General features: G+C 41.3%; 1 protein-coding gene across 4 annotated transcripts in view; it reads right to left on the bottom strand.

Moving 5' to 3' along the window:
• The window catches only part of LOC145981614 (pleckstrin homology domain-containing family G member 5-like), an 838,947-nt gene that overhangs the window by 428,591 nt on the left and 393,295 nt on the right, over positions 1 to 17,061 (bottom strand). Inside the window, exon 1 of one of the 4 annotated variants that reach the window (XM_083114987.1) lies at positions 960 to 981. The exons of the other annotated variants lie outside the window; for them this stretch is intronic. The gene's annotated coding sequence lies outside the window, so the exon portion shown is untranslated. Of the gene's footprint in view, positions 1 to 959; positions 982 to 17,061 lie in introns of those variants that run through there. 4 annotated transcript variants of the gene reach the window in all.

Below are 17,061 nucleotides of genomic sequence, written 5' to 3' on the forward strand. Positions count from 1 at the left end.
TTCCAGCGAGATTAACGTGTAGAGAAAGACTTGAACCAGGTCTTCTTTTATTACCAAACTCGTACAGAAGGTGCCGTATGAGGGCAAAATACTACATGTGGGGTCGACTCCAGCCCACCGATAATAATTGCTCCTGCTGGCGTGAACGGTTACACCAGAGATAAACAATCATCAATAAAACACTATCAGAGGGGCTAAAAGGGACTGAACCTACAGTTTAAAGTGGATTTTTGATTTGATTGAATTAGGTAATTTTACGTCGCTTTTCTGCCACTTTTGGTTAATCGTGACGATGAGTATCGGCGATGATGTGATGACACTGATGAAGGGACACTCATAAAGAATGCCTATGCCTGGATTCGAAGCCGGGACCACTGCGCTACGGAGTTCGGCGAGAGAGAGGATCTTAACAGCCATGACCACTGAAGAAAAGTCCCCCCCCCCCAAAAAAAAACCACAGGGACGCCACTGGTCGGATAAGTATAGCCTGTACCAGCTAACTCTAGAGCAGGCGAACGAAAACAGGTCTCTGCGCAAGTAGTGACGCGAGATGTCTCCACCAATGCACAGTGAGAGAAACGGGATTGCGTAATGTTCGACTGGAATTACCCGATTTCCCTGCTTCGATCTGTCAGCGTTGCAAACTTTTGAAAACAACAATACCGTACGCTTGGTTTAAGAATTTCTTGGGGAAATATTAGGGATAAAACGTGCCAGGACCGTACGGTTGGCAACGCTGCGCTTTTACCACTCGATTTCCCTCCTCCTCTATTGCTATGCGCGGCCCTGCTATACAGTTATCTGGGACAGGGTATAGTATTCGATTGCGTTTACCACAATGGTAGATCTAACAGATTTTTTTCAATTCAGTTTGGATTTGATGTGGACGGGCTGAGAGAGGTAACTGTGTGCATTGCGGGAATCTAATCTATTCTAAAATATACCTAGCATGTACTCACCTTGTAAGGAATTATCCCCGCAGAGGAAGCCGAAGCTATCGTGTAGGATTTGCAAGTCATGGCGGTTCACGAGGCGCTTGCCGGCTTCACATCCAATTATACCTATGAAGCCGCAGGAACTCATATGTCCATCTCATTCGCACACCCACACTAGCACATATCCACGCACTACGCACAGCAAACACACTTCCCAGGGTAGTGAAAGATCACAGAGTACAATGCAGGAACTGCTAGTTCGTTTCACTAGAATTTCACTTCACGGCACTGAGCACCCAAGACGTATCGTCACGAACAAGTAAAATTGGCCGCTCGGATAAGACTGAACTGCAGTTTCTTGTTTCAAAGTCGAAGTTCCCCATTGGTTCCTCTGCTAAATCTTGCGCTTCTTTAGGAGGATGGTCTGGGTGGTCTTCGATCATCACAAACACTCAGATATATCCAAAAATAAATCTGCGGTGAGCAAGTGGCACAAGATCAGTCCACATACACTAGTTCAGGCGAGCAGCAGCAAATAAGATATGTGCACACGCGGTAGGTCTAACGAACAGCGATAGTTTGGTTCGTGTACACTAGTTCTGATAGACAGTTGACAGAAGATTAGTTCACAAAGACTGCTTCAGCCAAACACCTGATATAAGATTTCTTCACGTACACCAGCTCTGGTGTTCATTTGGAAGAAGATCAGTTCGCATACACTAGCTCTGGTAGACAGCTGATAGAAGATTAGTACACAACAGTTCCGACAGCTGCTGAAAGATCGGTCAAAATACACATGCTCTGACTGACAGCCAATAGATGACCAGTCCAAATTCACTAGCACTGACGGGAAGGTGATAGGAGATCCATCCAAACACAATGACACTGACTGAATGTAGACCCGTCCAGCAAGCTATCTAGCAAAGACCAAATCTTTCAAGAGCAGAACAACTTAGATATTACGGCCGTCGCGACTCATCAGACAACAGACCTGATTTCGGTAGAAAGTAAAACAACACGTTTTTGCCGGTGGAAAGTTGGATTCGCGCCTACATATTCCCGAATCGGCAAAAACCTTCCAAAGAGCCACATTCTAAAAAGTCATCCAGACATCATAAAGAACAAAGCTGCTTGACGGACCTAGACCTACCCTCCTCTGAAAGATGATGTTTCGTTTTTCGGAAGCACGTGCAGAAATCCACCGCTAGGTGTCACTCGCGAGGTCGCCGAGTAATTTACGAATGCCTCCTTGGGCGGAATCAGCTTCGAGAACCGGGGCGTTGAAATGAATAACCGGGTCAACAAATCTGACCGTGGGGCATTTACTTCCACGTCTGGACAACATCTTTTGCTTTCTTCCCCTAGGCGCACTCAGCACCAGCTATCATGTCTGCACTTTCTTCCAGTTTTCCCGCGAACAAAACTGGTTTCCGGAAGAAGCGAGCAGGCCATTATTCAATCCACGTCATTTTTCATCTAACAGGGCCATCTAGGTCTTCTTGGGGAAGGCATTTTGTCAGTTTCTTATGTCGCACACGTCGGACAGGCCTGTATTTGGACATATCGGTATTTGGACATACTCCGGTATTGGCAGCACCTACGAGATTCGAACCCAGATCCACTCTCGAACCACTATAGATATCGGGTATAAAAACTACTCGATTACGAGGACCATTTTCTTAAACTAATTTGTTACTAGCCTGCCCCCCACACTTTACCTCCGCACTCGAGGTTCGGTGCACTTCGTACTCGGCTCAGATTTGTCTAGGGGTATCTTTCTTTGTACGACAATGCACGTGGGTTGCTACAAGTCAACATAATTATATAATAAACTACAAGAGACAACGGATAACCTTTGCGAAACCTTATTGCTATAGGGGATAAATTACCTTGTCCAGCATGTGTGAAATTAAAAACGGAAATTTTGGATATTTTCTATAGTTTAATTAACGTAAAATTTGAAGTATATACAAGTCGTATCCGAACGTTCATTTCTCTAATTATCGGGCCAAAACTCTAATTTTGATGTTGGAATCTCTATTGTTTGTACCTGGATGCTTTACATTTCATAAATTACATCTGAAGTACGCTTGTCACAAGGTAGACTCGCGTTACTCCAAGAAACGTCTTAACAGGCGCTAGGCCGCCCGACGTGTACATTTCTCAACCTCCACGGTGACAAGGCACTAGGCTGCCCGGCGCACCGTAATTACTTCAAAATAACATCCAGTACAAACTACCTTTTTTACCTGTAAACTGGACACCAAGGCACTAGCTTGCCCGGCAATCCAATCTCTTACAGCATCCGTTTCGGGAGACCTGTCCTCCGGTCCTAGCTAACCGAAGCAAAAACAGCCTCTCCCTTCCAAGTCTCAGTTCCAACAGCCGACCTCCCCTACTCTCATCTGGGAGTTTATATACGTTTGGTTGGCGTCTGTTGCCAACCGCCCTTCTTTCAAAATTTTTAATCTTTAACAGCTAAACTGCCCGCCTTTCTTTTGAACGTTCAAAACACTAAGCAAGAACAGAGAGCTACATGGTATTTATACATGGAATAATATGAACCTAAAAATGCATAATAAATTGATTTACACTAATAACACATATATATGTTTATACACGTAATTACCTAATTAATTAACATATTAATAAAATATTTAAATAAGAGAAAAAAAACACTGTTGCCCTGACACGGGGGCAGGGTAACAGATTCCCCCTCCCCAGCGTTACAATTCAATCTGAAATTTAAATTTCAGTCTGTGTGAATTGTCTTAAAGTCACTGAGAAAAGTTAAAGCACTGTATCTGAAAAGAAGAAAAAGTTCACTGAAAAAGTTATTTTCACTACACGTCAAAACGTCTCTCTGAAAAAGAAGAGTCTCGATTTCACTGCACTAAATGTCCTATTTCCACACGGTTTCTTCCTCCTGGAATCCTGGAAAACCTCCTGGACATCTCGGTCATCTGGTCATCTGGACTGCTCCCAGGTGTAGACAGATTCAGCTCCTCCACCTTCCAAAGAACACGTCCGACTCCCGCTCTAGGGTCGACTCAGCCTCCTTCTCGGTCCATCCGAAGAACCCCCGGCTCCTTAGTCCCCTAGTCCTTGCGTCTGGGACATCCGCGGTACTCGGTTCGACTCCTGCCGAATTTCAGCTTCAAATGCTTTCCAAGGTTCTATCGTTCGATCACACTACCCGACTTTAAAATGGCTTTCCATTTTTCATCTTTAAGGAATTCCCTTCCTTCTTCGGGCATCGAACTGCCATCCTTCAGCATTCTCTTAGCGATGAAAATCTCATGGCTTCATGTTCACAATTGTCACCACCCTTTATCGGCAAAAGGTTGACATAACATAAAATCAAACAGTCCGTAATTTTAAATCTTACATTCACAAGAAATAAATTTACCAGAACTCTAATGTGTAGCGTCAATAAATCAGGAACTTAATTACTACTGTACAAACTAGAAGTCGACTTTCCGGCTTCTTTTTCATAATTTTTCACGGCCCTTCTACCCCCTCCCCTTGAGATGGATTCTCAGGGTAGAATTTAGGGACGAGTGCTTTCCTTCACACTTCTCAAATTTCTTCTCGGAATGACCTTCAGCTGGTCAACGTTAGCCAGAACTCTCTTCCCCTCACCTTCCTTTTCCAAAACAACATTATTTGGAGTAGTGAAATTCAGAATTCTGTAGATCCCTTTGAATTTCGGGAAAAAGCACACAGTTTGCTTATTAAAAGCAGACGAAATCTTATGCTCTTGAAGCAGTACTCGATCTCCTACACGAAGATTAACCCTTCTTCTGCCCTTATTGTAGGCCTTTGACGCCTTTTGCCTCGTCTTTTCTTCTTTCTCTCTTGCAAATTCGAAAGCCGCGCCCATTCTTTCCTTTAACTGTATGACGTAATCCATCTGTCTCTCCGCCGTGACGTCCTCCCCGGTTCCATCTTCCCTCTGAAGCTCTATTTTCCGAGTGTCATACGGTGTGTACAAATCACGTCCAAAGAACAAGAATGACGGCTTCAATCCAGTCATCGAATTCGTTGCATTATTAATGGCAAAACTTATCGCGTCCAAATTTTCAGCCCACGACGAGTGTTCTCTGCAAAACTTTCCAAGTGCTTGCTTGATTATCTTAATCGCTGCTTCTGATTTGTTTCCCTTCGGTCTATATGGCGTAATATAGACAGGCTTGCAATTCACAGAACGCAATGTTTGTGAATACAGTTTGCTTCGAAATACACTCTGGTTGTCACTGACAACGTATTTCGGGAATCCTGACTGAAAACAGTACTTCAAAAAATGCTTGCGAGATCGTCCTCGCCGTTGTAGTTCTAAGCGGTGTCAAACTAATGTGCCTTGAGAACTCATCTTGAATGACTAAACAGTACTTGTATCTCCCCTTCGTACTTGTAGGCAGTGGTCCAAAAATGTCCAGAAACACTTTGTATCCAGGCGCAGTAGATTTTCTCGAGTTCATAAATCCCATCTTTCTGCTGTTGTCAGGATTATACTGAAGACAAGTGATACAACTTTTGCAATAGTTACTGACATCTTTGACTACTCCGTCCCAAGTATAATTCTCTAGGACCTTAAACAATGTCTTTCCATGTCCTAAGTGCGCAGATAATAAATCATCATGCGAAGATTTAAGTACTTCACTCTTAAATTTCTCTGGTACCCACAGCTTCAATCTGGAGCTAAACGGTGGATAAAGTCCAGTGTTTTCGTCAACGAAACGGTAAAGCAGTCCATCATCGTCGAGACAGGAATATTGCAGATAAAAGTCAAATTTTCTCTTCTCTCGAGAATCCTTTATTTCAACTTCTTCCCCATTTAAACATCCAATTAATTTCGACAAGTAAGGATCACTCTGTTGTTCTCCTTTCCACATTTCTTTATCGTTAAGATCTACGGGCGGCGAAGTTTCTGTCTGTCCGTCCGTCTGTCTTCCATTTACAGTGTTGCCACCTGCATCTGTAAACATCGCTTCCGTTTTCCTTTTCTGTTTCCGGTTGAATTTCTGACACACTTTGCCTTCGACTTTAGGAATCTCATGGTGTTCTACTATCGTCCCATCATGCATCTCTAACCTGAAATATCCTTCAGGCTTGATGTCCTCTATCGGATAATTCTCTTCTGCATCCGAAGATCCAATGTAATTCTCCCTCTCAGAGAATCCCGCTTCGATCCTCGACAAGTAGTCAACCGCTGTGTTATTTCTACCGGCAATGTATTTCACGGTAACTGGAAACCTGGTCACCCTGTTTATCATTCTATTTATGTGGCTCGGAATATGAGAAGATTTCAAGATATCCACGAGCGCAGAATGGTCAGTGTAAGCGATCACTTCCGGTGCTTGCAGAAAGTAATATTCAAATTTCTCCAGACCCATGGTCAACGCAAATAACTCTTTCGCTGTGACAGAATAAGAACTTTGAGTTTCAGACAGCTTCTTACTCCCAAATGCAACAGTCTGCAATTTTCTGGTTTTGTCGTCCTCCTGAGCGACGATATAGCCAAGCGCTATGTCAGAGCAGTCTACAAACAAGTGAAACGGTTTCGAAACGTCAGGAATCTTGAGATCAGGACTATTTACAATTGCATCCTTCATCTTCTGCAAACTCTCTTCTTGTTCTTTTCCCCAAGAAAATTTCCTATTACCTTGTAACAAGTCTGTGATCGGTTTGGATATCTTTGCTTGGTCCTTTATGAAATCCGACAGAAAATTTAAGAAACCTACTAGTCTCCTAACCTGCTTGATATTTCTCGGGCGCTGCAATTGTTCTGCCTGTTTCCTCTTACTTTCCGCACAAGATATCGTATTTTCTGAAATTGTAAACCCAAGAAAATCAATTTTCTTTCTGAACAGACGTGACTTTCGATAACTAATCGTCAGTCCTTTGTCTTTCATCTTTCCCAGGACAGAGTCCAACACTCTCAGTTGTTCTTCCTCGGTAGCGTTTGCAATCACTACGTCATCATAATAACATATTGCATCAGTTTGATAATGCTCTCTTAGCGTCTTCTGCATCAGTTCCGCAAGGTGAAAAGGTCCACTACGACAGCCATAAAATAACCTTTTGTATCTAAACGTTCCCATTTCTGTCAAGAATCCTGCATATTTTCTTGTATCTTCAGAAATCTGCATATTTGCAAATGCAAACGGAATATCCAGAACTGTAAATATAGTTCCCCCAGAAAGCTTACATATTGTCGACTTAATATCAGGTATTTCTCTACGTCTAGCCTCCAATCTCTTATTCAAGCCCTTGCTGTCGATGATTACTTTACATGTGTTATCTCTCTTCACATGAAGGATAGGCGGCGAAAGGTAATCTGTATCACCCCTTTCAATGATCCCGTCTTCCAGCATCTGCTCAACAGCCTGATTCATTAATTTCCTCTTTTGCTCAGAAAGTGGCCTAGGTTTCGCTCGGAACGGCTTCTCGTTATTCACATCCAAACGAACCTCGTAATCCTTTGCTAATCCCGGTTTATCTTGAAAAACATCAATATGCCTTCTCAGTATGGCAATCAATTTCGGCTTGTTTTCCTCTGAGATATCGGTACCCTCCATCAGCATGGCAACCCTTCTCTCTTCGTCAACCCCCTCCTCTTTGATGTCGCTGCTACGTGTCTCCGCTCCGCAAGCAGAAACGTTCTCTCGGACTCCTTCGACTCCATCCGTGGTCGAACCCAGTCCCCTAGAACCAACAGCATCAACGCTGTCACGTGTCGCCGGCGAATCAAAAGGCACGATTTTCGAAAGATCAGGCTCAATTGCCCACCCGTTACGATGAATCATGGGTATAAGTCCCAGCTTAGCCATCAATGTCCTTCCCATTAACATTTCATGATTAGCATTTGATAACACAAATATCTGATCCCGAGCCTTGTGTCCGTGAAACTTAATATTCACGTAAGCGCTCCCCAGGGATTCCACATTTCCTTCCGCAAGTATTACTTTAGTTTTAGAACCCTTCAATTTCACTCCATTTGTCTTCATTTTCTCGAAAACCTCCAAAGACACAAAGTTATTGGACGACGCCGTATCAATACATGCGTGTACTTCCACATTAGCCACGTTGCATAAAACGATAGGTTCCCTTACGTCTTTTACATTTACATTGTGAGGTGAAAATTTTTCCTTTTGTGTAAAATTTGCAGTTTCCACGCCACGAACTTGACAAATTCGTGGCGACTCTGAGTTTTTTGTTTCTTCCTTCCCACGTTCATTAATCTTGATTTCCCTACGGTGATTTGAAGCTCTGCAACCTTTCTGTCCACAAGTGTAGCATAATTTATTTCTCTGGCAATCTTCCTTTGAAAAGCGGTTCTGTTTGTTTTCACCCCTCACCGCAAGCCGCGAGGGTGGAGGGCGTGAAACCACATGTTCAGCCCTAAGGCGTTCGACTTTCGGGCGGTCAAAACCAATGCTCACAGGGTCCAAGAAAATATCAGATTTCTTTCTTCCCCCCTCCTCTTCGCATTCCTGCCTAACTGACTTTCTTAGAGCCAAGTTACGAATTTCGTCTTCCGAAACGAAAGACTTGAATCTCTGCCTTTCCAAAAACTCCGATTGCAATTCCAAGGCGTACTCGCTCAATTCTCTCATAGAAGTGAATGTCTTGTTGTACAAATAATCCCTAAATACCGGATTGCAGTGCGACTTCACAAAGTCAATTCTCTCCTGCGCAGAAGCCGAATTCTTTATCCTGCTAAAATGCCTGTCAACTTTGCGAACGTATTCCGCCAATCCCTCGTTAGCAAGTTGAAACCTCTGAGACAAAAATAACTCTGCTTCTCTCTGATAATCCAATCCGTGAAAAGCCTGCAAGAATTTATGCCTGAATTGTGAAAAATCACCGACCGGTTCCGTGAACAAAAACCACTCCCTCGCTTCATTTCTCAACGAAAGAGGAATAAACTGCTTCAGAAGATCATCTTCAGAAATTTTCAGCGTTCTTGCGTAATCTTGAATCCTATCCAGATACGAAAAAGCATCTTCCTTCCCTACATTTCCCTCAAATGTCGGAAGCGGCAAACGAATTTCCTCCATTGTCACTCTTGGAACGCACCTTTGTTCCTCAACAACAGAAAGTTCTGACGCGGTCGGGCTGGACCTTCTCGAGTTACCAAGCGACATTCTTGTAACTTCCCCTTTTCTGTTTCGCAAGATCATCGGTTCGATCCTCGTCCGTTTCTCTCCTTAACTTTCAATTCAAAAATCTAGTTCAATATCCTGCGACACGCCTTCAAAGAAAATAAGTTCAATCGCGGACAGAGCCCCCAAATAAATATGTTACTAGCCTGCCCCCCACACTTTACCTCCGCACTCGAGGTTCGGTGCACTTCGTACTCGGCTCAGATTTGTCTAGGGGTATCTTTCTTTGTACGACAATGCACGTGGGTTGCTACAAGTCAACATAATTATATAATAAACTACAAGAGACAACGGATAACCTTTGCGAAACCTTATTGCTATAGGGGATAAATTACCTTGTCCAGCATGTGTGAAATTAAAAACGGAAATTTTGGATATTTTCTATAGTTTAATTAACGTAAAATTTGAAGTATATACAAGTCGTATCCGAACGTTCATTTCTCTAATTATCGGGCCAAAACTCTAATTTTGATGTTGGAATCTCTATTGTTTGTACCTGGATGCTTTACATTTCATAAATTACATCTGAAGTACGCTTGTCACAAGGTAGACTCGCGTTACTCCAAGAAACGTCTTAACAGGCGCTAGGCCGCCCGACGTGTACATTTCTCAACCTCCACGGTGACAAGGCACTAGGCTGCCCGGCGCACCGTAATTACTTCAAAATAACATCCAGTACAAACTACCTTTTTTACCTGTAAACTGGACACCAAGGCACTAGCTTGCCCGGCAATCCAATCTCTTACAGCATCCGTTTCGGGAGACCTGTCCTCCGGTCCTAGCTAACCGAAGCAAAAACAGCCTCTCCCTTCCAAGTCTCAGTTCCAACAGCCGACCTCCCCTACTCTCATCTGGGAGTTTATATACGTTTGGTTGGCGTCTGTTGCCAACCGCCCTTCTTTCAAAATTTTTAATCTTTAACAGCTAAACTGCCCGCCTTTCTTTTGAACGTTCAAAACACCAAGAAAGAACAGAGAGCTACGTGGTATTTATACATGGAATAATACGAACCTAAAAATGCATAATAAATTGAGGTACACTTATCACATATACATAATTTTATACACGTAATTACCTAATTAATTAACATATTAATAAATATTTCAATAAGAAAAGAAAACACTGTTGCCCTGATACGGGGGCAGGGTAACAAATTATAGGGAGAATGTTGGTTGTCCAAAACACAATGTTGCGCAGTAAGTTGTAACGAACCCGAGTGTTTAAAGTTTGATATTTAAGATTTTTTTAAAACGTTTGTTATTTCAAATAATGTTAATTATATCACAGTCAACTATAATTAGACGTTAAAGCTGTTAATTGAACTTGAAACATTAATATTCTGAACTGCGTCATAACTTGCCAGTGTTGACGTCACACTTCCAACTCGCCAGATCAAGTGAATAGACTCACCTGAATATTACTACCTAACAACACTCTGGATCGAAAAACAAAGGAAGGGGAATCAAGAAGAACATGTCAACTGAAAAGGGAGTACAAAAATAGTTTTGGTTTTGTGTTTTCCTTTTTGACGATGGAAGTATGGAAGTATTATTATTATTTTAATAACTCGTGTCCAAGTGGAGGACGTTACAAATATAGCAAGATTTGGCGAAGGAATTCGTTCCATCGTATCCTTCTTCACAAAAAGATTTTAATCAACTGTAAAATGACAAATCAATTTAATGCATTGTTATTCCGTTTGTTCCTCCATTTTCATAGATATTGTCCACGTGACAATATCTATGAACGAGAGGCTTAAAAGCCAATCAAGATAAATGTGTAAGAACAAAATATACTACATTAAAGCGACGACAGAAGGAATCACATCTTTTTGCTCCATTTCTCGAAGGTAGGAAATGTTAATCATAAAGAAAAATAAAATTTGAACAGAGCTAGAAACTAAGTGAAGCGGTGGCGACATCTCGTCTGCCAAATCTCATTTCGCCTAATTCCGTTTGGTCTAATGGTTTATCAGTAGAAAACGTGATTTTTTGGTATTTTTTTTTCTTTCAAAATTTGCGATTTTATTTTAGCACATTTTCCTGCTAAAAATACCTTCATTTTGCTTTAAAACTAGTATTTTCAATGATAGGTCGCATGGCATATGCCTGTTCGTGACAATTTAATTTGATGGAACCGATTTCTGTGGAGATTATTGCGATGTTATGTCTCCCGTGTGGCTATAGGTGTCGCTAGATCTCCTGCCAGAACCTAACCTCGCTCGGTGATGCAAAACGTCCCGATAGAAGGTGAAAAATCGCGGAAAATATCCATTTACACGCTGTTTCATGTAGCTGTCGGAATTATTCCATATATAACATGTATTATAGTGTTCTCTTGGACAAAATATTGGAAAACGTGCGCGTTATGCAAGAATATGGTACACTCATTTTGCTTCTTAAAAGCCCACCCAGCGTCGAATGACATGGGTACCTGGAGGAAACCCTGATCACATCACCCCCACTCACGACCGAATCAAGAAAGTGTGGTGCGTTACCCCCACACCCTCTATACGCCTTCATGGCGTGGTGCTAAGCACAGGGGAGCACTTTACCTTTTTTTTAAAATATATTATCACGTTTGTGAAAAGTCCATACTTATCAGCATAATATAACCAAGTTCGACATGTATCAGCCATTTTTCACAAAAACTGAAATCTAGTTGACATTGATATACAGGGTAGCCCAAAAAAGGTAACCAAAATGTAGAACCGTTACCTTATGTGTTCGGTTACTTTTTTTGGACCACCCTGTACTTCTAAATGGGGAAAATTGAGGAATAAGTGTATTTTGTATTGTGATGATAGCATCGTAATAAAATTATGTATATAATATAATTGTGACGCCGGGGGTCCCGGCTTCGAATCCCGGCCTGGGTATGGATGTTTCTGAATACCCATACATCAATTTCATCATTTCATCACTCATTCCAATCTTCGCAAATTAGCCAGTGGCACAAAAGCGAAATAAAATAATGCAAATCAATCAATAATATAATTGTGAAAACCACATTATTATATCCAGTTATCCGTACAAAATATTTCCCCTTTGCTTAGAAACTATAGTTTTTTACAACTTGTATTTTTGTAGTTTTACGTAGTATTTCTGCCACGCGACGATAAGGATGAGTTTTGATGAGACGAAACTGACTGAAGGACACTCACAAAGAACTCCCTCTCGCGGCGAACCAAACACCAAGTCCAATTCTTATTACGCTCAAAATGACAAGATTGCAAATCACCTACTTATCTTGTGGCTAAATGAGAATACATGGTCTCGCATCCAGTTATTAGAGTAGGCAACACTGCATTGCGAGCGTTGCCACATCGTGTTAACAAAGTTAATTCTTTGCCTTCAATCGCTGCGCCTTCCCAAATGATGCGCCAGCTCATTTTGTGCCACAACAAAATGAACAACCCTCGTATATTCGCATCTCGCCTCAAGCCCCCTTTCTGCTTGTCTTTCCCTGAACCATAAAGACGTATCTTTCGCCAGATACAGCTGGATCGACACGCAAGCACAATAGAAAAGCCAGATAATCCGATCGCCTTGGAATTTAGCCATCCGTGCACAGAACATATAGAGTTTCGACAGATGTTCTGTGTACAATACAGGAGGGGAGGGGAGGGGAATGTTGCTGATCAATATAAATTGGTGGGAGGGGATGTAGCCGCTCTAGTGAGCAGATCGAAACAAGACCCTCCATTACTTGGTTTCGTCATATTATCAGAAGTTAGGAAAGGTGGACGGACCGCGTTGTAAATGTCAGTAGGGCGCCACTAAGCTTGTGCAGCCGCCAACTTTACCCTTTTCATTTTCTGATGCGTTTTCTTTCGCCTCAAAACTCCCCAACAATTAGGGATGGTATGTCTCGTTCTCTCATTTGTATGTTTTGACTACAAAGAGAGTATTCATTGCTAGATGAAAAGAAGAGTTAGATTGATTAATGTCTAAGTTCAATAAAGTTAAAGCTAAAGTACATGTCTGTGTCACAACAGCCCATAGTTGCAAAATTAAACAACCCATTAGTGGCAACTTTGAGCCTGTGCATGGTGGTTGCATACATTCAGGGTGGTGTTGTTGCATACATTCAGAATAGAGTGGTTGCACACATACAGGGTGAGGTGGTTGCATACATTCTGGGCAGGGTGGTTGCATACAGCCACGATAAAATTTCGATCTGGGCGATAACACTATTTGTATATGCTGCTTTTACTGGGATATTTTCACACTTAAGGCGATACCAAGAAAGAGACTGAAATTTCATCTCTATACTATCTCTATACGGCGCACGCTTTTAGAAGGAACATGAGTTCGGCCAATACCCAGCCAGTGCTACTGCGCTGTTGCCAAACTAACTGCTAGCGCAAGGGAAGGACAGAAAATTCGCGATGTGTCCATTATTTTTGATAATGCATGCACGGTATATATGAGTACAGTGAAAAAAATATAGTGAATATTTCTACACAGAATTATAATATCATATCACTGTAGCATATACGAGAAACCCATCCCTGAAAGAAGCTTGAATATATTTATTCATCACCGCCCTCGTCGTCTTCCTCGGTCTCCGCATGGACGTCCGCAGGATTTTTTCCAGGGAGGGGCAAGGAAGGTGCTTTTTTCCAGGGCGGCAAACAAGGCACATTTTCCTCCATAATAGTGTTGTTCCCTCAAAAACATTGCTTAAATTTGAATATCATATTCATGCAATAATTAACACATATTATTGTGGCTGTAATGAAATTATATGTGAAAAATATATAATTTTTGGTTGACTTTCACTCCATGTCACTGATTTCACTCATTTCCGAATCACTCTCCTGGAGGTTAATGATTAGATTTTGCACCCTTGGTGCCTGTACTACTGGTTCTAAGTTTTGAGAGTGACATTATTTAAAATAAAAAGAACACACGGAACACAAACTATCGCACGAAAGGGCTGTATTTAATCTTTTCACAAACTGTTCTTTGTGGCGCACGAGTGAACGATAAGCGAATAATTTTACACCAGCCTTGCTACGAAAACGCTGAACTCAAACTGACCCAGGCTTTCAATGTTCGAGAAAGCCCAGAACAATGAAGGGTCATTGTTTATATCGAGACGAATTTAACACCCACAGTTTACAACTCAGCTGCGTCAACACGGTGGCAACGAAAAAAACAGGCGGAAGGAAATGAAAGGTGATGTTTCCCTTGTTTCTTCAAGGAACGATAACTCCGGCTGTAGGCGACGGAACAGGGACGGCGACAGGGGTGGGCACGGGTGGGCAAGTGCCCACCCAAAAATTCCTGTGCCCACCCGATTGCCCACCCAATCAAATTCAATAAGTACATATACTTGGGGATATATAAATGATTCAATATATAATTGTATTCTGGTGTTCATAACATGTATATTTTACTTGTGAATATTATCTATGCTAGAAATGTTCACATATCATCCCATAAAAAGACAATTTTGTCATTAGAAAGTGAAAGTAATTACTAAAGCTATTGAAACAAAAAAAACTGTGATCAAATTAATACTTCTATGATTAAAAGCAGCTAGTAGGCTTAGGAGGCTCAAAATTATTCAGGGTATGATCAAGATTACATCAGAATTTAGGACGAACATCAGGACTGCAGCTCCAGGCCTTCACTGGGAAAGACTGCTTTGAAAAGTACCACATAATAAAAAAATTAAGTACTTTGGATGTGGTAAAAATATAATAACAAATCACACCATGTAACTTGGCGAGAAATTATAACTTAAACTGTGTAGAGGGGAATGGAGTGGGTTATTGGTGCTGTAAGCTCCAGGCCTCCACATACGTATATAAATCCCGACCTGGGTATGGTTAAAATAATCTCCAAATAAGCAAATCAAAACATCATCTTAGCATTACTTCCTCCAGCAACACAACAAATGATTTTGACTTTTTAATTATTATTAGAATAATTTAATCGAGAAGACTTAGATGGCCAGGCCATGTGACGCGAATGGCAGAGAAAATAATGGTTTACAGGATTCTTGTTGGGCAACTTGATCGTAAGAGACCAGTAGGAAGGCTAAGACGAAGATGGAGGGATAACGTTGAGATGGACCTAAAATAAATCTGTAAGGATGAGAAAGATTGGATTAATCTTGCCCCGGATAGGGACAGATGGAAGGCTTGTGTTGCTGCATCCACAATCCTTCAGGTTTAAGTATGCTACAGAGTATAATATAGTTTTAATTAGCTCTGCATTGAAATTCCAGAAGTTTCCCTTTTTTTATTTCATTACAATTTTTATATACCTATCATCTTCAAATATCAGTATGGTATGCGAAATATCAACTTTATATTCGTTCTACACATGTACCTATAAGAAGGAATCACAATAATCACTACAGTACCGAAGTGAGTAAATTTTAAGTATGGGAAAAGCTGTAATTATTCAATTGCTAATGAGTTGACTTATTCTATTTAGAAATCCTCGTTCCACACATAGATTTTGCCACATGAATCAGCCAAAAATGTCAACAGAATCTGTAGATGCAGCTGAAGTAAAGAAAGTTATGTCACGAAGTATGTAGAAGACGATTTTGTTAGTTTGTTTTTAAGCCCACTTTTATGCTCAGATAGGCTAATCGGGAATAAACCTACAGTTTAACGTGTTGTCCGAACCAGTTTGCATTGTGCTTCCACCAGAGGAGGGGGAGTGGAATACAGGACCTCTCTATTAATACGACAGCGTTATGCCAGTGGGGAAAAAAATATACAGAAAGAACTCGCACCAAACGTGTCTTTTATCACCACAGAAGATGCATCCATTTTAAGAGGGTGATTGCCCTGAGACAATATGTGAGATTTTCGGAAATCAACGTCATTGTTCACGGAATTAGCTGCCTTGATCAAGTAATGAAGCGCTATGCAATTTAACCTACCACCTCAACTTTCTAAGAGGTATGAACTAATGAAACTCCATTTTTGGAAGAGTAAGTTGTGGTTGATTTGTTTTATTTTAAGTCATTTTTCTGCTAATTTTAATAATGACGACGATAAGGTTCAATGGTGATTAGATGAAGTAGCCAAGGGTCGAAAAGAAACACGTGCTGACACTCAAAATACAAACCCTAATAAATTATTAATTTGACAGTGGTTTCAGGCGCCAGGGACTCCTTGCCCTGAAAGAAAAAGGTTTCCAGGGTATGCTGCACAGGGTAGAGGTTGACATTCTAGTGTGTTCGAAATGGTCACGCCATAAAACCCAAGACATCTATGAAAAATAGATGAATTATTACTGGTACGGCGATCAACTTCGATGAATTCCATGTGTCCTAAATCATTTTGTTACCTCAGAAAATACGTTCATGTAACCATACGTGTATTGCTTCTCCCGCATTAGTAACATGACAGTTCCGAAAATGAATAGCACTTAGCTAATAATCTCTTCAATTCTGAACAGATTTTTCAATCTTACTTGTTTATTACTTATGAGTGATATTTTGTCAAAATAGCCTTTTATTAGCTTAGGAATACTTCATGGACAACGAACAAAGAATTGGTTTTCCGTGTGTGTTTTAAATTATTCCTAATAAAACATTCATTTTAATCCAAACATTCAGTGGCGGCGATTAGGAGGAGCGGGTAGTGGCGGATGCCTACTCTCCGCCACATTTTGCCCCCGCACTATGCCCTCTTTATGCTAAGCCTTTTCTACCAAGAAAACGTATATTGTCCTTGCCCCTCAAATGTTGGCACCCAATCGCTGCTACTGCAAACATTCAGATAGATTTCTCAGTTGTACAAACCTTGTAAGCTAAGAAAAGTGACCCCCAAGGAGTAAGAAAAGTCTTTCAGTCAAAAACTCATACGATGAAAATACTATGCTCAAGAACATGCATTTAAATTACTTCACGATTGTCTACCATTGCACTTTCTATCATTGTCGCCGAATACGTAAATCAAGTATGTGCCTTGTATTTGCAACACA

This window comes from Lepisma saccharinum, chromosome 29, assembly GCF_977018435.1.
Source record: "Lepisma saccharinum chromosome 29, izLepSacc3.1, whole genome shotgun sequence".
Taxonomy (NCBI): Eukaryota; Metazoa; Arthropoda; class Insecta; order Zygentoma; family Lepismatidae; genus Lepisma; species Lepisma saccharinum.